General features: G+C 40.3%; 1 protein-coding gene across 1 annotated transcript in view; it reads left to right on the forward strand.

Annotated features, from left to right (window-relative positions):
* Positions 1-16,200: 16,200 nt before the first annotated feature.
* Positions 16,201-24,467, forward strand: part of amotl1 (angiomotin like 1) — a 237,087-nt gene continuing 228,820 nt past the window's right edge. Inside the window, exon 1 of the mRNA XM_072577833.1 lies at positions 16,201-16,315. The gene's annotated coding sequence lies outside the window, so the exon portion shown is untranslated. The remainder of the gene's footprint in view (positions 16,316-24,467) is intronic.

Below are 24,467 nucleotides of genomic sequence, written 5' to 3' on the forward strand. Positions count from 1 at the left end.
GAACACCACTAGTGACAGCACTCCAAGATGAACCTTTGCCATCAACTACTACCCTCTGTCTTCTTCCAGAGAGCCAATTCCTAATCCAAACCTCCAACTCACCCTCAATGCCATATCTCTGTATTTTCTGCAGTAGCCTACCATGGGGGACCTTATCAAACGCCTTACTAAAATCCATATATACCACATCTACCGCTTTCCCCTCATCTACCTCCTTCGTCACCTTCTCAAAGAATTCAATAAGGTTTGTGAGGCACGACCTGCCCTTCACAAAACCATGCTGACTATCCTTGATCACATCATTCTTATCCAGATGTGCATAAATCCTATCCCTTACAATTCTCTCTAAGACTTTGCCCACAACAGAAGTGAGACTCACTGGCCTATAGTTACTAGGATTATCCCTACTCCCCTTCTTGAACAAGGGAACCACGTTTGCTAGCCTCCAGTCCTCTGGCACTACTCCTGTAGACAAAGAGGACACAAAAATCAAGGGTTATTGAATAATCCTAACTTGCATATCTTTGGACTGTAGGAGGAAACCGGAAACCCACACAGACATAGGGAAAACATGTAAACACCACACAGACAGTCACCCATGTGTGGAATTGAACCCAGGTTCCTAGTGCTGTGAGGCAGCAGTGTTTACCACTGAGCCAAATTTGCATTCTGCCAGCAAGAATGATTCTAACTTTCTTGTGACTCATTGCTTCAACTCCCCCTCACATTCGTACTCTGCCATTTGTGTCTTTAACTTCCTACACAGGTCAAACCAAGCTCAAGGCAAACTTCAGGAATAGCATTTTGTTTTTTGCCCTGACACTCAAATCTTTGTTTTTAAAGATTAACTTTAAGTCTTCGCTCTATCCCCTTTTTCTTTCAAGTTCTCCAGTGCAATTCATTCCAGTGCACCTTACAGTTTAGTTGTTCTCATATCTTTTCACTAACTGAGCAATTTTTAGTATCATTTTAATACTTAAGTCCTTTTTCACTATCTGAAATACTATGATCGTTGTATGTCATGTTATTATTAATTTTTGTTCCTCTTTCCTGTTTCAAAAGAACTGTGTAAATCATTAATCTGCAATTGCCTGTGAAATGGTCAAGAATTAAATGAAAGCATACCGAGAAGTCTGTCCAGAACACATGGCATTTCAAGAGCTGTCCTCGGAGTGGATGTTCCTATTGAGTAGTGGATTTTATCATACTGCTGGAGTTTCCGGCAAATTCTGCAACCAGTTGTCAAGACCAGTGTCAGCTCAACAAAATCTCAGCTATGATTTATGCTTCTTTTGTCTTCCTTTCTCTGTAAGTTGTCTTACACAGATTTGCCGAAATTCTTGTATCTGGTATTCATGAGCAGTAAATATGTATGTTTGATTGGAAAACATATATACCATGTTGATTTTAATTGGATCCTCAAAACAATGGTGGCAGTAAGGCAGAAATTGCTTACTACTCATTTTAAGTGACAACCAACCTTGAAGAGACTTTTCTCTGGGCATTTGCAAGGAGCATTCAAAATGAAATTGATTTAGATGGCTTACCTAGAACACAATTGTGGCTGTTAAAGTTTTAGCAAGCAGTGAAACAGAAGAGGCTTAAAAACGCTAACTGCCAAGGTAGTTTTGTGGCCCCAGAGAAATGCAACTGCCTCTCTGCTTTCTACCAGAATAATATAGGTCACTGAAATTCTGAGTATCCCTCCCTCACAATCACACTTTGCTTCTCCAGATGAACTTTCTGGTTGGACTCCAGGCCACTCAATATTGAGCCAGAAAGTGACAAAACAACATGCATTTCACAGTGAAAGCAACCATATTGCTTATTTACATTCAGCTTGAGGGAGAGAAGAGTAGGTATGATTTTTGAGACTTTTTCAAAAGCTTTTGGGCAATACAGTGGCGTGGTCATGAGTACTGCTGCCGTACAGCACCAGGGACCCAGATTTGATTACAGCCTTGAGAACTGACTGGGTGGAAACTCTTCAGAAGGTCAGTGCAGACTTGATGGGCCAAATAGTCTCTTCCAGCATTTTAGGATTTTATAATACTTCTATGAAAAATTTAAATGAGGGGAATCAAACTAGTACCTCAGGAAAATCACAAGCACTAGAGAAGTGCTGAGAAATTTGTTGAAGCTGTGGACAGTCAAGTGCCCCAATCATACTGAATTACATGCGAGAGTCTTTAAAGAAGTGGTTAGCAAGATAGTTGATGTTCTGGTTTTAATTTTCAAAACTCCCCTGAATTGAACATGGTCCCTTTAAATTGGAAGATAGAAAATGTAATTTCTTTTTAAAGGGAGAACACATTATATGGGCAAATACATGCCAGTTAGCTTGACATTTATCTTGGGAAGATATTAGAAGCTATTATTGAAAAAGTTATAGCAAGGAATTGGATAAGTTATAGGAAGTCAGGCAGAGTCCACATGGTGTTTTGAAGGGGAAATCATGTTTGACCAAAATATTGAAACTCGTTGAGAAAATAACACCCATAAGGACGTGTATTTAAATTTCCAAAAGTATGTGATGAGGTGCCTATTGAATGTTATTGTGGGAAATAAAATCTCATGGCTCAGGGGTTAGCATATTGCATTGCTAGAAGATTGGCTGGCTAACAGGAAACAGAGTAAGCAGATATGTGTCTTTTCAGGTCATCAAGGTAGAACAAATTGTGTGCTTTAGGGATCAGTGCTGGGAGCTTATCTGTTTAAAATTGATATAAATGACTTAGACAAAAGAATAGAGGGTATGATTTTTGAAATAATTGCACAGAAGCAGGATCCCATCATCAAATCACCTTTTGTTTACTAGAAGAGCACATCTGAGTCAAGCCTCAACTGAGGAGGTTCTAATTTCCTGGTTGTAGTTTTTTTTATATATCTCTCCTGATTATATTTTTTCCCCTGAACTGTGGTCTCCTGGTTAAGCAAAGACTTTCCTGATTGGCCCAGGTTAACAACCCCAATAAAGAACCTTATAGTTAACAATCACTAAAGTTGTCAAATTTGCTGACACACAAGGATAGGTAGAAGTGAAAGTAAGTTGCGAAGAGGACAGAGGAGCTAAAAATGATATAGACTGGAAGATATTTCTTTTTTTAATTTTTATTTTATCATTTTTGTTTGGAATTGAGAGCTGAGAGCCGAATGTGACCTTTATACTGTGATGATCAGCTTGTCTTTTTTTAAGAAAAGAGGAAAAATTGATCTTGTTTATGAGGACAGGCCTGGAAGTTAACTGCATGTTGTTTTTTTTTAAATTTAAAAAGTACTCTTAAAAATGCTTCAGCTCTGATGAGGCAGACCTCGAATGTTGACTGGGGCCTGGTGGAGAAATGACCAGTCAGGCAGGGTATGAACTGGTTTATGGACTGTCTTTAAATTAGGAAGATTGTACCTGCAGAATCTACAGGACAAAAAGTTTGATTACTCCTTAGATTTCTTCCTATTATCAACTTATTGAAAGTTTGGAGAATGGAATCACAGTTATAAGTATTAATGACTATTCCCAGAAGCCTACTGGAAACTAATTGCATGCATTGGTACTTCAGAAACCAAGCGGGATTATCATACCATGTTTCTGTGATGTTACGGATATGGAATCTGCTCAAGTGAACTGGCCAGTTACATCTCTTTGTGTGAGTGGGGTTTATGATCAAAAATTGAGTTATAAATTATCAACATTAATCAATCTTGTGGTTTAACTTTGCTCTGCTGAAATTATTGATTTATTAATAAATTGTTAAATCTTTTATTTCAGCTATAAACCTGGTGTCTGATATTGGTTATTCACAAAATCTGGTAATATTCAAAAAGTCAGTTAAGTGGCCAAACGGGATCACTTTTGAGGTAACTGACTATCTTAGTTTTACTGTGTTATGAATGTAGGGTAGGGGAGGTTACTTTGATTTGGCCAATTGTCTATTATCAAATGTAACACTTTTCATCATGATCCAAACTACTTCCAATGTCTGATTTTCTGAATGAAGGCCATTCTTCTCTTGTGCTGATACCATAATTAACGACATAGCTTTCCTGCTACCTTTACCTGGTTTTCTGAGCAGAATCATCTTGGAGAAAAATGAAAAGGAGGCAATTTCCCAGAAGGCAAACCCTAGAATGAGTCTTCTGGAAGCACTTTTCACATGCAACGTCATGAACTGAAAAGCAATGCGTCAGGTAGCTTTGTTTCGTTAATGAGATTGTTCACTGTCACTGAATAGTCTGCTGCAGCCACAACTGGAGCTGCAAACTGAGCGTGGACAGCATTTTTTGTGATTGTCAACACAATGGTGGCCCCTTTTGGTTTATGCCAAGAACTTTTTCCAGGATGTAATAGATAATATTGTGACATATTGCAGTTCATGGTTCACTGCAATTTTGGGTAAGTCACAAGGACTCTGAATATGATTTTCTCTTAATTTAAAAATAGGTAAGAAAGGCAGGATGGGAGAGTATTAGGTTTAATCTGCATTGTAGACTTTCCTCAAGTTCCAGGTGCCAGAGCGTGCATTACTTTGCCTGCGTGCACAGCAAGACAAGCTTTGCATTTATCTCAAAAGAAAGGAATTAAATACTTAAACCTGCAATACATTTGTGACCACAGACAATGCATTATTTTAGGTTTTAGTCCAGTTTCTGAGCAGTAGTCATGATACATTCATTGTGCCACCTTTACTCCAACCAGTTCAGGTCACAGGTTGGTTTTTGAGCAACAGGATTATATTTTCCAGTAATGGCTCATGACTCTTGTCAGGAACATGCACAGCTGCAGAGCTGGCATAGAAGAGTCATAACATCACCAGAAATATCTCTCAGCAATTTATAGGTATATTTAGGCAATGCTTTGGCTATTTGCGTATTCAGGAAAAACTCTGTAGTATTCTCCTGAATGTTTTTTTTTCAGATTTAACACCATGTGCTCCATATTGCATAACATCATTACATCGAGGGAACAACTTGCACCTGGAAAGCAAAAAAGTAGAGGAGAACCAGGATAGGGAACAATACAAAATTGAATAAAAAAGGAAGTGCTGTACCAATCGCCAGTTCTGTTCACTTAGAACATCTGATTACATTAGAACAACTAATACTTCACTTGAACCAGCTCTCCCATCCGCATTATCATTCATAACTGTATAAAGCAAATGACAGATACTATTGTTTCATTATCACATTTGACCATGAGCTTTAACAATTTGACAGTATTTGTAAGAATATAAGTATTACAGATAGATTATGTGTGGCAAATTAAATTCCACATATCAATGTTAATTGCATGTTAAAATTAAAATAAAACATAACAGCATGAGTAGGCTGAAGTGCTTCTCTGAGGTAAAAACAATGACTGCAGACGCTGAAAACCAAATACTGGATCAGTGGGTGCTGGAAGATCACAGCAGTTCAGGCAGCATCCAACGAGCAGCGAAATCGACGTTTCGGGTAAAAGCCCTTCATCAGGAATAAAGTTGGATGCTGCCTGAACTGCTGTGAAGTGCTTCTCAAGCCTACTGCACTATTTATTAACGACAGGGCTAAAATAATATATCAACTCAAGATATACCATCTTTCCATATCTTTAAATTCCCTTTGTGCCAAATATCTATCAATATCAATCTTAAATATATTCAACAACTGAGAGCCACAATTCTCCGGGCTGATGAATTTTAAAGATCACAAGTACCTAGGTCAAAACATTTCTACTCAAGGAGGAGAAAGTGAGGACGGCAGATGCTGGAGACCAGAGTTGAAAAATGTGGTGCTGGAAAAACACAGCATCCGAGGAGCAGGAGAATCGCCGTTTCGGGCATAAGCCCTTCATTTCTACTCAACTCCATATTAACTGGCAGATCACCTTTTCTCTTTGAGCTTTTTTATCCTGGTTTTAGACTCTGAAGCCAGTAGAAACAAATAACTCAGAACTTACCTTCTGAATCCCTTAGGAATTAGGAATTGCTGAGACGTTGCTATGGAAAAATCAGGACTAGAAATCAAACATTGCAAGACATTTAGGAACAAATAATTTGTTGCATGTTAACATTAAATCTAATGGCTAGTGGGATGAAATACTTAATTGGGCATTAATTACCTATTCAATGGCATCAATGAAGGCACAGGTGGGATACTCACTTAATGCTTCCCTGCAATGTGTAAAATTGTGGCAATGTGGGGGATAGTATGACAACATGTGATTTTCCAGTACAAAGGTACCTGCTTCACCCTCAGTAGCAGTCAGGAGTAAGGACAGAAATCACATGCCCCAGTATTGATCCTGGCATGGGCCCCTGGCCCCCAACCCCTAGACCCCAGTCAGAGCAAAGTGTCCCCAAGTCCAACCTGAACATAACAGGCCTACCTGAGAACAGTGGCCCTGCCCTCCCAGAGAAAAGAGGCTGCACCTCCACTTATGCATAATAGTCCTGCCTCAGCTCCTGACCTGAGCACAGCAGTACTATCCCTGACCCAAGTAAAGTGACCCCCACTCCTGATATGATCACTGTGACCCACACCCAACCTAAGCACAGTAGCCTTGCCTTCAATTGGAGCACAGCAACCTGCCTTTAAACTAAGGTAGTGAGCCATGTAGAGCTGTCCATGATTGAGTGGCACAAAATGGCCAATGGCTGTCCACAGCTAATGCAGCAGAATATGGCTGATAGTACTTAGAAACCTTGAGAAAATATTTGTTTAATGTAGTTTAGATTACATTACAGTGTGGAAACAGGCCCTTTGGGCCAACAAGTCCACACCAACCCACCACCCACCCATACCCCTTACGTAACACTACGAGCAATTTAGCATGGCCAATTCACCTGACCTGCACAGGAGGATTGTGGGAGGAAACCAGAGCACCCGGGGGAAACCCACTAAGACACAGGGAGAACATGCAGTCAGTTGCCTGAGGTGGGAATTGAACCTGGGTCTCTGGCACTGTGAGGCAGCAGTGCTATCCACTGTGCCGCCCCCTAAGTCGTCACAAGTAGAACAATAGTAGCTCTGTAGACCCAAGGTAACAGAACTGAGTTAGAATGCACAGCTGCAGTTGTTTACACATAAGATATGAATAAGAATATTTCACACCACATTTAATTAAATAATCATTCTTGAATTATTTAATCGATCTGTTATAATACTAGTCATAGGTTTTAGTAAAGATCCTTCAAATAATCATAGATATAGATTTTGAAGTAGATATAAATTCAACATAAACAAAAAAAAAATCACTAAAAGCATTAGAGGAAAAGCTTCAAATAAAATTGAGAGCAAACCAGTCCCAGACAGTAAAAGCAGCCCCCATATCAATACAGGGAGAATTAAATCACAGGCACAAAAACAAGCAGACATCGGAATATGGGTGAATGAACACATTGTAAGACACCCAACGATAAAGATAGAGGTGGCTAGTAAATATGGTAAGAAATAAATTGCTCACAACTTGCCAGCTAATGAAATCTAATATTAGGTGTAACCACATAATTTTGTTGGAACTAATGTTGTAACAATTAGCATGAATCAATATTCTTTTGTATTTCCTGTACTAAGGTTAATAAGGAATTAAAAAGGTCCATAAATGATAGGCAAGGTTTCAATTAATTGGCAATTAGCACAGTGCAGCTAGCAAATGCTTGGACAGGAATGTACTTGAATACAGTGTTGTGGAGAATATGTTTGTGAAGAATGTAAGTGTTCCTTCTGCAAGAGGATTGTAAAAAAAATAAATTTTGTGTAAAATAAAAGACTCAGTGTGGACAATAGTGGACGGAATATTGCCTTAGCAAACACATACACAAAACCACAAACAGGTCATAAGGCTCAGTGTGGGGGAGAAGTGTTGAGCTAGCAAACACGTACACAGTTTGCAGCGAAAAGGGATGCACTCTAACAAAAGACCACAGAGGGATGTGTGAAACGGTCAAGCTAACACCTGCACTTTGTCACGTGTAAGGCCAAATAAGGCAAGAAACAAACAAGAGTAAGGGGCGACAGGCTTAGAGTAGTGGGAGAAGTACACAGAGGAGGAGTGAAGTGAGTAGCTTATGATAGGTTTGATGCTTTGCATGCTAAACCAATAAGCTAAAAGAGGAGTACCGAGAGACTCAGCTGAACTGTATAACTTGCAATGTAACATGTTAATCAGGTGTGCCTACTTGTCACCCATTCTCATAAGAATGTTTTAATAAATACCTGCTTCAGAATTTGACTCAGACTGAAATTATTGAAGAGTGAGAGCCATTTCTCACAAGAAGGGAGATAAGCCAATAGAACATAGAAAGGTACAGCACAAAACAGGCCCTTTGGCCCATAAGGTTTAATCCTACTTAACTTACGCACCCCGCAACTCACTGCTATCCATGTGCATGTCCAACAGTCGCTTAAATGACTCTGCTTCCACCACCACGGCTGGCAATGCATTCCATGCATTCACAACTCTCTGCATGAAGAAGTTATCTCTGACGTCTGCTCTATACCTTTCTCCAATATCTTAAAACAATGACCCCCTTGTACCAGTCAATCCTGTCCTGAGGAAAGGTCTCTGGCTATTAACTATCTATTCCTCTCATTATCTCGTATAACTAGATCAGGTCTCCTCTCTTCTCCCTTCTCTCCAGAGAGAAAAGTCCAAGATTATTCAACCTTTCTTCATAAGGCAAGCCCTCCAGTCCAGGCAACATTCTGGTAAACCTTCTTTGCACCCTCTCCAAGACCTCTGTATCTTTCCAAAGTAGGGCAACCAGAACTGGCCACAGTATTCCAAGTGTGGTTTCACCGGGGACTTGTAGAGCTGTAGCAAAATCTCACAGCTCTTAAACTTGATCCCCCTGTTAATGAAAGCCAATCTGGGAGATGTCATAAGACCACAAGCTTGTCCATCTCTAGCCATCAAGTAATATGATTAGCTTAATTGGAAATGTATGTAATTAATTAATAATATGATTTGTTTCATCCCACCTTTGTCATTTACAAATCGCTGTATAAAAATATGTCTTTACTACTGCAATTATGCGGTACTGTGGGGGAAAAAAGAAAAAGAAAAAAAAGGAAAAAGAAAACAAAATGTACCTTTTCCTTTGTTCAAAAATTACCTGGCTGGATTTTCAGAGGGTTTCTTTTTACCAGTGTAATTTCAATAAACTCTGTGATGCTGGAAGTGAACTCCTGGGTGTTGATTGCAGCTACCTTATTTCTTAGCTCTAGGCAAATCAATTCTATTTCAACATCCTTTTTTCCAATATTGCAATGCTCTCATAAATCATGAACACTACCCTTTTTTCTCCCCCTTTCCTACCTTTGATGAACATCTTTTATCAGAAATATTTAACACCCAGTCCTTTCCCCAAGGAGGGTATCCATTATCATGGCAACACTATAATCCAATCAAATAATCCATGCCTGTTTCTCCCCAATTTTATTAATTAGATTGTTTACGCATTCAGGTCTAGGTCTTTTCTTGCATAGAACCTTTGTTTTTCAGGGTCTCAAAATTATATAGTAAGAGATACTTCTTGCTTCAGGTTTCTAACTGTCATTGAGTGCATTGCACTCACAGGTTTGTAACAAACTGCAGCTGGACCAATTTGAAGGGTGTAGTTATGTAGTTTTCATTACTCAGACTCCTGATGCCAATCTATCTGATGAGTGTTCACTTCACTGTTCCAAAAAGTACCATAGTCTTGTGCAGCTAATGTATACAACACAGTGTTTTTTTTCATTCATTCATGGGTGAAGGTGTCACTGTCAGCATTTATTGCCCATCCTAGAAGGTGGTTAAGAGTCAACCACATTGCTGTGGCAGAAGTGGGTACTGCAGATGCTGGAGATTAGAGTCAAGATTACAATGATGTTGGAAAAGCACAGCAGGTCAAGCAGCATCCAAGGAGCAGAAAAATCAATGTTTTGGGCAGAAGGCCTTCATCAGGAATGCTGTGGGTCTGGAGGCACATGTAGTCCAGAACAGGTAAGGATGGCTGGTTCCTTCTCTAAAGGACATTTTTGAACCAGGTGAGTTTTTCCAAGAATCAACAATGGATTCAGGGTCATCTTTGGACTCTTAATCACAGATTTTTGTTGAATTCAAATTCCACCATCTGCCATGCTGGGATCTAAACACAGATCACCACTTGGGTCTCTGATTGACAATCCAGTGATAAAAACACTCGGTCATCACCTCCCCATATCCTATCCTATTTGATACTACATACCACATCCTATTTGATTTCAAACTGCAAAATCTTTTAGCTATGTAGCAGTTGAACTTTCATTTTTCACTTTACAACAAAAAAAGGGGGAAAAAAATCCCTCACAATTTCTTCTCATCATAAGATTTATATTTGGAGAAAGCTCTTCTGGTAGTATTGGAAGCTGAAACCAGAAAGAATCTCAGACAGATCCTGAGAGGAAAAGAAAAACCCAGGAGAGCAAAGTAGGGTGCAGATACTCTAAAGAGGTGTTCAAAAGCTACCACAGAGATTCATTCAATCGGGAGATACTAAGTCAGCACTGTGGAGTAACAAGGCCTCATAAGCATAGAACAAATGTCGAGCCATGATAAAAGCATGTGAAATATATAATACTGGAGGTGATTTCCAGATTTCTAGAGTAGAACACAGTTTTAAAGCAACAAATAGCCAAAACCTTACACTTACAAAGAGATTAATGTCATTGGTATACTTCTGTTAGAAAAGCAACCTGCATCAGGTGATATATATCCATTACAACAATACAAGAGGTATTCCTAGGACAGTTTACTGTTTTGATTAAAAACAGTGATTCAATCGACTCAACATTCACAGTTTATTTGTGTCAATCAACATCTTGTTACAGTTACGCTTGATACAGGAACGAATGTTAATATGCTGTCAGATCAAATCAAATTCTATGGTTGAAGGAACAGAGGTTATAGTCCAGAAACATAAACCTCTATGGCCCAGGTGGAATAAAAGGATTAAAAAGTAATGCACAACACCAATAGCTTGTATGGTTGAAATTCTGTAGGCTGTTGACAATCAACATTCCCCACTTTTGAGCCGACCAATATGTCTTGGTTTCAACACCTTTGTCAGTACTGCTGATTGGCAGCAACATTCCCAATAAATCAACCAAGAATGTGAAATCAACTACACAGGTGAATGAAAACTTCCAGTTTAATTACCAAGCTAAAGTAAAGAGTTTGTATGCTTCAACTCAAATGTTTCAATAGATTTGCTTGTAGAAAATGGTGATAAGCAGCACATGAACATAGAACATCGAACATAGAAGAATACAGCACAGTACAGGCCCTTTGGCCCTCGATGTTGCGCCGATGCAAGCCCACCTAACCTACACTAGCCCACTTTCCTCCATATGCCTATCCAATGCCCGCTTAAATGTCCATAAAGAGGGAGAGTCCACCACTGCTACTGGCAGGGCATTCCATGAATTCACGACTCGCTGAGTAAAGAATCTAACCCTAACATCTGTCCTATACCTACCACCCCCTTGTAATAGCTGACTCCATACGTGGAAAAAGGTTCTCACGGTCAACCCTATCTAAACCCCTAATCATCTTGTACACCTCTATCAAGTCACCCCAAACCTTCTTTTCTCCAATGAAAACAACCCCAAGTGCCTCAGCCTTTCCTCAGATGATCTTCCTACCATACCAGGCAACATCCTGGTAAACCTCCTCTGCACCCGTTCCAGTGCCTCCACATCCTCCCTATAGTATGGCAACCAAAACTGCACACAATACTCCAGATGCGGCCACACCAGAGTCTTATTCAACTGCAACATGACCTCAGGACTCCAGAACTCAATTCCTCTACCAATAAAAGCCAGTACACCATATGCCTTCTTCACTGCACTATTTACCTGGGTGGCAACTTTCAAAGATCTGTGTACATGGACACCAAGATCCCTCTGCTCTTCCACACTACCAAGTATCTGACCATTAGCCCAGTACCCCATCTTTTTGTTACTCTTACCAAAGTGAATCACCTCACACTTAGACTCGAAGATCCACATATTCAGCACATGATCACAAGGAAGAATTTGCTTGATCTGAACATAAAGGATTCTGTTAAAAAGAAAGTACACATTAAAATCAAAATGTAATTCTGCCTGGTGCAGAAATCCAGGATCAAACAAGGAAAAAATACTTGCTTCAAGAGAGCAACCATCTTCCATGATGGAGATTAAATAACTTTAAGGGAGAATTACTTGAGTAAGCAGTTCACCATGTGGGATATTTAAAGTTTCAGATAAGTCTCCAGATAAGGCAATGGTCCTATAATTGGATTCTGCAAGAATTACAACCTCTGCAAAGAACGCCTTACATCCATATAGATCACATCTACCACCCTGCCCTCATCAATCCTCTTTGTTACTTCTTCAAAAAACTCAATCAGGTTTGTGAGACATGATTTCCCACGCACAAAGCCATGTTGACTGTCCCTAATCAGTCCTTGCCTTTCCAAATACATGTACATCCTGTCCCTCAGGATTCCCTCCAACAACTTTTTCAGCATCGATGTCAGGCTCACTGGTCTATAGTCCCCTGGCTTGTCTTTACCACCTTTTTTTAAACAGTGGCACCATGTTAGCCAACTTTCAGTCTTCCAGCATCTCATCTATGACTATTGATGATACAAATATCTCAGCAAGAGGCCCAGCAATCACTTCCCTATTTTCCCACAGAGTTCTAGGGTACACCTGATCAGATCCTGATGATTTATCCACCTTTATGCGTTTCAACACATTCAGAACTTCTTCCTCTGTAATATGGACATTTTTCAAGATGTCACCATCAATTTCCCTACATTCTATATCTTCCATGTCCTTTTCCATAGTAAATACTGATGCAAAATACTCGTTTAGTATCTTCCCAATTTTCTGCAGGTCCACACAAGGGCCGCCTTGCTGATCTTTGAGGAGTCCTATTCTCTCCCTAGTTACCCTTTTGTCCTTAATGTATTTGTAGAAACCCTTTGGATTCTCCTTAATTCTATTTGCCAAAGCTATCTCATGTCCCCTTTTTGCCCTGCTGATTTCCCTCTTAAGTATACTACCACTTCTAAGGATTCACTCAATCTATCCTGTCTATACCTGACATATGCGTCCTTCTTTTTCTTAACCAAACCCTCAATTTCTTTACTCATCCAGCAATCCTGATACCTACTAGCCTTTCCTTTCACCCTAACAGGAATATACTGTCTTTAAACTCTCACTATCTCATTTCTGAAGGCTTCCCATTTTCCAGCCGTCCTTTTACCTGCGAACATCTGCCCCCAATCAGCTTTTGGAAGTTCTTGCCTAATAAAGTTGAAATTGGCCTTTCTCCAATTAAGAACTTCAATTTTTAGATCTGGTCTACCCTTTTCCATCACTATTTTAAATCGAATAGAATTATGGTCGCTGGCCCCAAAGTGCTCCCCCACTGACACCTCAGTCACCTTGCACTGCTCTCCCTTTATAACATTCTGCGCCCTCTCTGAGACTTCCTTGACCATGGCACCAGGGAAGCAACACACCATTCAGATTTTTTGCTGCTGGTCACAGAAACATCTGTCTGTACCTCGGACTAGAGAGTCCCCTCACACAATTGATCTCTTGCAACCCGTCGTACCCCTCATTGCATTAGAGACAGTCTCCATACTAGAAATTTGGCTGTTCATGCTACATTCCCCAGAGAATCCATCACCCCCTACATTTTCCAAAACAGCATACTTGATTGAAATGGGGATAGCCACAGAAGACTCCTGCACTAACTTCCTTGCACACAGTGCCAATGCAGGCTCCTGAAGTTGTAATTATGCTTAATTAGTTCATGTTAGTTGTACCTATTACTGTCAAGAAATAAACTATATCTTGTTATATGAGACTATTGTCTCATCTTGTTAAGAATAGAATAGTTTGCGGTCTATCTTCTATCACTGACCTTTATCCAGATGCTTAGACTCCACATTGAATGGATGATTGGTAGCAGCAAGCTACCTCTAACCACAAGTTACCAGAGTTTGGTAATCAGTCACCATCTTGATGTAATGATGGTCATCTGCTTGGGAGATGTCACACATGGCTCCAGTGAGTTCCTGGAATGAAGTGGAAGTGTCAAAAATGAGGATCATGGCAGCTATCACCATCACAACATCAGGTGACCACTAAAGCCATTACAGTTCAACTTATATATCATCATAGTAGAAAGATTTGTGATGGCCTCTCAGGAGAGAGGCAGTCTTTGCTTTATTTGGAGATGGCACAGCGTCTGACTATCAACCCTTGGTATACGTTTCTTTTGTTTCCACGCTGGTGAGTGTTCACAGGTCTCTGCAGCCAAATAGTTTCTCAACCCAAGACTGCACCTGCAGGTGGCCAAGAGTTTGCTATTATCCAAATCCCCATAGCTGAATCCGTTTCTCTGTCAGGTTTGCTATGCCACACCACTGCAAACGGGCTCGGTCAGAATGAATTGTCACTCTCCACTTGCTTCCTCAACAAAATCTACCCAGCACCCTCCCATCCCCTGCAATATGGTATTACAGGGGGTCAACCTGAAATCCTGATTCCTAAATACCCCTTCTTTTCTGCAATATGCTTTGACCACAATGCCCCAATTTCCCTACTTGACCTAATAACCCAATAGATCCCACTTCTGCTATAAAACCCACCAAACCTCAGACACCCCTTACCTTGTGCAAAGTTGTAAATCTCAAATAAGCATGCAAACACCATTTGCTTTGATGTTTAATGATCCTGAGTAACTCTCACTTGCCAGTTTTCCAGATGCACACACTATTCACACTTCACTTAACATTCCAACTCTGCCAAAATATGGACCAGGCATGATGCCATTGTGGTCTGTATCAACATCACCCATTTGACTTTATGACCCTGCCATTGCCCCAATGACTTTTTACAATAGGGCTGGGAAATCTCAACTAAGACGCGAGCACTGAGCATTTATTCAAATCCTGCCCTCCAAAGCACTACCCATGCCAGTAAAGCGACTTGCAATTTCATTGCAGTTTCAATGTCAACTTTCCTGAAGCTTGGGATTGCCATGTGGCAGTTATCAATTCCTCAATTAAATATGCTTCTCCAAAACTGGATAATCAAATGAAGAAGATGGAAGTAATATCATGATGAGGCATTCTTCATGAGATTGAATATACCAATGTGTTGCTGAAGATTATGCATTGTATGCACACTCTTGTTCCCCATCTCCTCCACCCTACTCACCACCTCGCTCTTATCCCACCTCTTTGCTAATATTAAATTGTCTGTGTTACAGTGCACAGATGGAATTGGTATCCATCCAGTTTTGGTCAGGACCGCTCAGTGTTTGAGTAGTTTGCCTGGAAAAGCTGAAATATTTTCTGCTGCAGGTCACCTTGGTTAACATTTAAATTCGTGATAGGATTGGTTTTTGTTCCAAATATATGACTGCCAATCATGCTTTAAATCACCCCAGTGCTAGCATTGAAACAAATTGGAATTCCCTATTATTCTAATTTAGTGTGACAACATCTACTTGAAATGTTGCCTTTCACATAGGGCAGTGAAACTTTAGCACTAGCTGAAAAGACTTTCATATATGCACAAAAGGAAAACCTTCAAAGTATTTTCTCATTTACTGTTCTAGTATTTTGTGCATATTTCCATACATCATTTGAACTGAATTTAATAGTATCTACAAATAGATAATTATATAAGTGAAAGGCTCTGGCAGCCAATTTAAATAAATTATTAGATGATGCCTTCACTAGGAACACAAATGAAAGAATGTGCACCCACCCAGGCTGTAAGAAGCACCCAACATGTTCAGACATAGGTTACTGAAGAGAACTTTGGAGAGCCAATAAAGGGATATGTAATTTCATGCACATTCTGACATAATTACAAGGTAGCTATCTGATTTTGAAAAAAAACATATTTTGCTTTTTATGGTACTTACCTGCATGAATGAAAGAAACAAGTTTATATCAGATCACTGAACAGGAAACTTGATTGTTTTGGAGAAGCTTGAATTATACTTTTTTAGAACACATTTTTCAAAATATGCTTTAATCCCCACCCTTGTGCATCTTTCAACCCATGAATCATTTGAAAGATATGAAGATGGGTTTAGCAATCTAATCACTAGTTAGAGACTGGATCAGTGCAAGCATGCAGTAATGCTGCCAATTGAAGACAGGTTCAATCAATGGCAGACACAAGTCCAGACATACTCCTGAAACAGCTGCCCTGAGTTGACTCATGATCAACTCACGAGCTACGAGTTCATTGTTTCAAATGCTGAAGCAAGTAATGTTTATCGTTAAAAGCCATATACAAGGTAAGAGCATTTAAATGGGGATTGTTCTGAGATGAATCAAAGAATACTTCGATATTTAATGATTATTGATTTTTTTTTTGCTTCTGTATGATTTGAAGAAACTGAGCTTGTGTATGGTGCCTTCTGATTCTATAAGGTGACTAGTGTGTTTGTTTATGAGTGTAATGAGGGTTTTATCAGTCCCAGGTCAGACATACAAGATGATAAGTCCAACATTTAATAAGGTTGGAATTTTAAAATTATTTCAATCAGAATATCATTTACTAAATATTCTTGAATCCAGCTGTTAAGTGGAATTACAGATTGCTGCTGCTTAACACTTCATTACAATGTAAGCTGTGTTCACTTTTGGAAGCTGCTTACCCACAGAGATGAACAAATAATGGTAAATAATATGTGAATTTATAACTCCTTAATGCTGTGTATGCATGTTTTGATCATTTTTAAGAATCATTTTAATAGGACATGTTTTTAGATCTTTTATGCAGCTTGAATTCTGATTATCTTAATTTTTCATAAGTTTATCAAGTATAATGTATTTAATTATCTAAATTATACCATTCTGAAAGCATTTGATTATATTTTGATGTTTTCATATTTTTGATACTTAACGCTTTTACTGCTTAATAATGACTACTTCCATTCTGTCTCAGCCGTTGTCAGAGTTCTATGTTGCATTCTGATTTATTATTCCAATATGGCTGTCAACCACAACACTAGTGCATGTAAGCTTGAACGTTACTGATATGTTAACAATCCCTTTCACAAATTTGTCTATGCCATATGGAGTTTTAAATTTAGATTTAATTTAGACTCCAATGGTAACTATGGCCAGCTGATAAATTATAAGCATTTAATTGACTGCTAGTAATACTTATGTATGATTTGTTTAATGTGAAAGTTGGATCCAATAGATTTATACTTCATTTTATTGTTTGAAATCAATGGATTCAATTGGGGAAGAAGAAAATATCAATTAGTATTCATTTATGTTTTTTCATCTAGTGTCCCTGAAGAAGTTTGCTAATGCATAAACATTCTTCAATAGGAAGAAAATCTCCAGAAGTCAAAACAGCCTGTCAAAAAGTATAGGTCTCAACTGAAAGGTCCCTTAGGGGGTAAAAGTGATGGAATTGAAAGTAGCTGGTACCACCTAATCCCACCTGTGTCAATGTTTCCAGAGCAAATGAAGTGCCAGTCAACTGTGTCTGACCAATTGTGCATGTGACAAATCACAGGTCTCAGATGGGGTATCCTGCAGTAGTGAGGCTAGGTCATGGACCTGCAGTAGGTTTCAGCATTCATTTTAAAGGGCTGCCAGCCCTGGCTGGGGGCACATTCAGAACCAGAAACTAACTGGCAAACCATCACTATTGTGGCATTAATTGCACAGAATGAAAAGGAGAATATTAGGCAGAATATACACGATCATCCCGGTGATTCTTGAGTCACCTGTGCCTTCCTAGTAACAAAGGTGGAAATATCAGCTGCTTATGCAGGGCACCACCACTCTGGATCAAACAGACCAACTCCCTTCTAGTTATTGCCATGAGCAATGAAGGTCAAAAATAACACCACTGAAGGGCTTATGCCTGAAACGTCGATTCTCCTGCTCCTTGGTTGCTGCCTGACCTGCTGCGCTTTTCCAGCAACACATTTTTCAGCAACAATCACACAAGACCAGGTTATAGTCCAATATTCTGGACCAGATGGGCCAATGGGCTGTGAAGTGGCAGATGGAGTTTAATTTAGATAAATGTGAGGTGCTGCATTTTGGGAAAGCAAATCTTAGCAGGACTTATATACTTAATGGTAAGGTCCTAGGGAGTGTTGCTGAACAAAGAGACCTTGGAGTGCAGGTTCATAGCTCCTTGAAAGTGGAGTCGCAGGTAGATAGGATAGTGAAGAAGGCGTTTGGTATGCTTTCCTTTATTGGTCAGAGTATTGAGTACAGGAGTCGGGAGGTCATATTGCAGCTGTACAGGACATTGGTTAGGCCACTGTTGGAATATTGTGTGCAATTCTGGCCTCCTTCCTATCGGAAAGATGTTGTGAAACTTGAAAGGGTTCAGAAAAGATTGACAAGGATGTTGCCAGGGTTGGAGGCGCTATAGGGAGAGGCTGAACAGGCTGGGGCTGTTTTCCCTGGAGCGTTGGAGGCTGAGGGGTGACCTTATAGAGGTTTATAAAGTTGAGGGGCATGAATAGGATAAATAGACAAAGTCTTTTCCCTGTCTAGTCTTTTCCAGAACTAGCGGGCATAGGTTTAGGGTGAGAGGGGAAAGATATATATAAAAGAGACCTACGGGGCAACTTTTTCACGTAGAAGGTGGTAAGTGTACAGAATGAGCTGCCAGAGGATGTGGTGGAAGCTGGTACAATTGCAACATTTAAGAGGCATTTGAATGGATATATGAATAGGAAGGGTTTGGAGGGATATGGGCCGGGTGCTGCCAGGTGAGACTAGATTAGGTTGGAATATCTGGTCAGCGTGGACAGGTTGTACATCTTTATGACTCTATTCAACAGAATAGGAAAAGAAGATTTGCATGCTAGACCCAACATGTCTAGATGGAGGTGGCAAAGGAGGTCAGCAGCTGTATGGCCATTCAGGCAATGTTCCAGCCCTGTAAGAAGTTGAATAACCTCCTTTGTTCTCAAGTGGACATCAGCAAGGCATTCAACAAGGTTCCACATGGGAGACTGGTTAGCAAGGTTAGAACTCTTGGAATACAGAGAGAACAAGCCATTTAGATACAGAATTGGCACGAAAGTAGAAGACAGAGGGTAGTGATGGAAGGTTGGTTTTCAGACTGGAGTCCTGTGACCAGTGGAGTGTCACATGGATTGGTGCTTGGTCCACTACTTTTTATTATTGAATAGGCTGGGGTTGTTTTCCCAGGAGCGTCTGACACTGAGGGGTGACCTTTTATAGAGGTTTATAAAATCATGACGAGTATGGATAGGATAAATAAAGAAAGTCTTTTCCATAGGGTGGGGAAGTCCACAACTAGAAGGTGAGAGGAGAAAGATCTAAAACAGACCTAAGGCGCAACTTTTCACGCAGTGGGTTGTCAGTGTATGAAATGAGCTCATAGAAGAAGTAGTGGAGGCTGGTACAATTGCAGCATTTAAAAGGCTGGGTATTTGTATATGAAGGGTTTAGAGGGATATGGGCCAAGTGCTGGTAAATGGGACTAGATTAGGTTACAATATTTGGTCCAGCTCATACATTCCAACCAAAGTGTCTGTTTCTGTGCTATGGATCTCTATGACTCTAAGTCTTGTTCCTAATGTGGGCTCACAGCTATGGAAGAAAGTGTGATGATATGCATTGGTAATGGGGTATGAGTTCATGACTAGGCAGTGATCAGAGTACTTGAAGGAGATTTGCGCTAGCAAAGTGAGGAATGTATGCATCATGGATCTCATCCTGTGCCAAAGTTTACATTGCCACGATGTGTATCCAAAATGCAACAATCTCTTACTCAACCTAATATGATGAGTGGAGTGTGCATAATCTTTATCCTTTCTCTGATCCTGGCAGCCACCATCTCTGAGGGACTGGCATTGACCTCTGAGATAGATGAACCATTTTAACCCTTTCTCCATATTGCATGTTGCTTTGGGTAGTATGTTATCATTGGGAGAAAGTTAATAGAGAGTTCAGGATATGAAAGGGAAGACATTATCAGGCTGGCAACCTGTAATAATTAGTGTGTTACAAAGGGCTCCGTGTTGGGGCCACAATTATTTATATATTATTAATAAACTGGATGAGGTAAATTACATAAAAATAGGTGAGAGAATGATACAGAATCTGCAGATGGATACAGATAGGTTAAATAAAAGAGCAAAAATCTGTGTGAAATGTGAAGTTATGCACTTTGGTAAGAAGAATAAAGAAGCTATTATTTAAATAGAGAATGACTGCTGAAAGCTAAAGCACAGATTTGGGAGTCCGTGTACATAGTTTGCAAAAAGCTAGTATACAAGTTCAAAAGGTGATTGGGAAGGCAAATTTGAAAATAGCGTCTAGATAATGGATTTCTTGCTGAAACTCTTTAAGGAATCAGGCCACTCCTAGAGTACTGAAAAAACTGTTTTGGTCCTTTTTTTTATCTAAGGTAAGGTATATTGGCATTGGAAGCAGTCTGAAAAAGGTTCAATAGATTAATCCCAGGCATGAAAGACCGGTTGATAGCCTGTATTCATGGGAGTTGCTGGAAGGTGGAACTAGACTGGGTTGGGTTATCTGGCCGGCATAGACTGGTTGGACCGAAGAGTTTGTTTCCATGCTGCACATATCTATGATTCTAAATGAGAGGTAACCTTGTTGGAATATATCAGATTACTAAAAGGCTTGATCAGGTAGATGCTGTATCTCCTTGTGGGAGAGTTTAGGACCAGAGGACATAATCTCAGAGTAAGCGGTTGTTCATTTAAAACAGAGAAAAAGAATTTCTCTCTCAAAAGGTAGTGAGTCCATGGAACACTTTACTGCAGAGGGCTATGGATGCTCAGTTAAGTATATTCGAAGCTAAGGCAGCCAGGCATACGAATATTTAATCCATAACCAAGGAAAGTGGAATTGAAGATTACTAGATTAGTCATTTCATTGACTGGCAGAGCATACTTGATGGGCTGGGCAGAATGGCACACTCCTTGTCCTATGTCCTATGGTCTTAGTATCCTATTACATTGCTTATGATTCCACAAATGTTTCACATCCTCTTGTTAAAATATATACTGAAATAAAACAACATGGCTCCACAGGATTCAGACTTTGCAAGTTCCCTGCAGCAGATCTTTGTCTAACACTTCTTATAACTGTTCCACACTGTTAAACCTAAATTCACTCTGTCTAAGCACCCTTTGATTTCTTTGCTATGATCTGCCTGTACTGATTGCAAAACAAAGTTTTTCACTGTACCTAGCTACATGTAATTACAATAAATTAAATCCAAACTGTTAACGGTAATTAAGCCATGACCAGTTGCCTGAAGCAAGAACTTTTGCCAGGAGTAGAGCACACTTTCAGATACTAAAACTCATGTGAGTTTGTATGCATTTGCTGATTGTGCCAATACCAGTTTGTGGTTCCCAATCTCTAGATCGGGTGACAATGGCTGTGGTAGAACTTGATGCTGAACCGTAGGCAGATAATGAGGAGGTCCATGGAGATTTGACAGAGATTCCAAAGGATATTCCAAAGCATACCAAGAACAGTAATGGGATCTATTCAAGCTATAAACACTGGTGTCTCTCTCTCTCTGTCTGTGTCTGTCTCTCTCTAACAAGTGGCCTTTTCATTGAGAGGTTGGTGATTCTCACAGACAGCAAGACCCAAAAGCTCAGAGGTTTCTCAGTTCATATTCTGACATGGAGTAAGTGAGGACTGCAGATGCTGGAGATCGGAGTCAAAAAGTATGGTGTTGAAAAAACACAGCAGGTCAGGCAGCATCCTAGGAGGAGGGGAGTTGACGTTTTGGGTGTAAGCTCTTCCACAGGAATGTGGGCGTTAGGGTTAGCCCACCTTCTTGATGAAGTGCTTCTATCTATCTGATCCATCGGCTCCCTTGCTCCTTGAATGCTGCCTGACCTGCTGTGGCTTTCCAGGGCCACTCTTTTTGACTTATGTTCTGACATGTATTCTATTGCCTTATCATAGAGTTCTAACAGGCAATCCTGAGGTGGAAGAGAGACAAAATGGTTGAGTGGGGGATATGCCGGGCCATAGCATTACAGATTGGGCTAGAGTAAAATTTTCCTGCTATTGATGGCCCACGTTGCCTTATAGATGCCCAGTCTTGAGCTGCTAGATCTGTTGAAGTCTGTCCCTCTTAGTATAACATGATGAAAGTTATTCTCAGTGTGAAGAGAACTATGTCTCCACAAGAACTATGTGGTGGTTACTCTTAGCAATATGCTCATGGACAGTACTGTCATCTGAAGCTGACATATTGGTAAGGCTGAAGTAAAGTATATTTTTTTTCCCCTCTCTTTAATTCCCTCACTCCCTGCTACAGACCCAGTCTAGCAGCTATATCCTTTAGGAACTGACCAGATTGATCAGTAGTAATGATGCTGAGCCACTCTTGGTTGTGGACATTGGAATCCCCCAACCAGTATACACTTTGTGCCACCTCAGTGCTTCATTTAAGTGCTTTTTCTACATGGTGGAGTACCGATTCATCAGCTGAGGGAGGACGTGTCATGGTAATCGACAGGAGGTTTCCTTACCCATGTTAACGTGAAGCCGTGAGACTTCATGAGGTCCAGAATCAATGTTGAGGACTCCCAGGGCAACTCGCACCTGACTGTAAACCACTGTGCTGCCACCTCTGGTGGGTCTGTCCAGTTCCGGTATGGTGACGGTGGTATCTGGGACATTGTTTGTAAGGTATGATTCCATGAGTGTGTTTTTTTTTTAAATTTTTTTTTGGTCAGGGTGTTGCTTAATCTGTGAGAAAGGTCTCCCAATTTTGGCACTGACTCCCAGATGTTAGTCAGGAGGACTTCGGAGAGTTGACAGGGTTGTTTCTGTTGTTGTCTTTCCCGGTGCCTAGATTGATACCAGATCATCTGTCCAGCTTCATTTGGAGTCATCGAGATGTATAGTATGGAAACAGACCTTTTGGTCCATCTCCGCATGCCAACCAGGTATCCTTAATTAATCTAGTCCCATGTGCCAGCATTTGGTCCATAACTTTCTAAACTCTTCCTTCTTTTCTACCCATCCAGATGCCTTTTAAATGTTGTAATTGTACCATTCTCCAGCACGTCCTCTGGCAGTTCATTCCATACATGCACCATTTTTTTAGCAATTGGTACAACTGAATGGCTTGTTTGGTCATTTTCGGAGAGCAATTGAGAGTCACCTACATTGCTGTGGGTGTGGAGTCACATGTAGGCCAGAGCAGGTGAGGATGACAAACAGGAAGTTGGAAGAACACACAAAGTCAGACAGCATCCAGAGGTGCAGAAGTCAACATTTCGGGTTAAGACCCTTCATCAGGACTGGACCTTTCGAGACCCAGTCCTGATGAAGGGTCTTGACCTGAAACATCAGCTTCTCCATCTCCTGATGCTACCTGACTTGCTGTGTTCTTCCAGCCTCCTGTTTGTCTAGTTTGGATTCCAGCATCTGCAGTTTTTTTTTGTCCATAGCTAAGTCTATACCACTGCAAAGTCTTTTCAAAGGATTCCCACTTTGAAGAAGTTTTCTGCCTCCTTCAGACACCAACTCAGTGCTGTAGGTCCCCCATCTCCTATCTGGTCCTGAAGATGAGTAATACCCAAAACATTGACTTGATGCTACCTGGCTTGCTGTGTTCTTCCAGCCTCCTGTTTGTCTAGTTTGGATTCCAGCATCTGCAATTTTAGTGAACCAGATGGGTTTTTCTGACAATCAACAATGATTACATGGTCATCAGTATATGCTTAATTCCATTTTTTTATTATTGAATTCAAATTCCATCATCTGTCAGGATGAGATTTGAACCTGTGTCCCCATCAATAGTCTTGCAATAATATCACTTGGTCATTGCCTCTGCACTGGGTTTCTTAGCTTGAATAACCTCATCCATTGCCTCAGTGATGAATTTGTTCACTCCTCTTAGAGGTCCAGCACCATGTTGATGCACTGATGTTCTGTAGTCTGCAAAATATTGCAAACATCTGTGGCTGGTGAGTCCTGGAAAGTATCTAAAGTACAAAGGTAATTCAGTCACCTTCAGAGCTACAGGCATTGCATGTCCACCATTTGACATAATCCCCCCAGCAAGCACTGCACAAAGTGTCAGCACTGGAAGACAGGCTGACATTGAAGACATTCTAAATAGGTGCAGTTAATTCATCCTTTGCCTGTAATCTGCTTGGATAGCGTATGACTTTTGCTACGGTACAAACTTGGTAATATTGGTCTCTATGCCCTTCTGTTCTTTGAGCAACTCCAGATCTTCCACATGCCTGGCAAACAGGTCACAGCTGTCTCTGTCCAGCTGTCCTCCTCATGTTTTCCTCTTCACAGTAGCAATTCTAATTGGGCCAGTTGGAGCCTTTCCTTTCAAAGTTGATTTCTTGTGCCTTTCTATAGCCTTCTGATGGACCTCACAAAGATGTCTAAAGATTCTTGGGTCAACAGCCTCAT

The sequence above is a fragment of the Chiloscyllium punctatum genome, chromosome 9 (assembly GCF_047496795.1).
Source record: "Chiloscyllium punctatum isolate Juve2018m chromosome 9, sChiPun1.3, whole genome shotgun sequence".
Taxonomy (NCBI): Eukaryota; Metazoa; Chordata; class Chondrichthyes; order Orectolobiformes; family Hemiscylliidae; genus Chiloscyllium; species Chiloscyllium punctatum.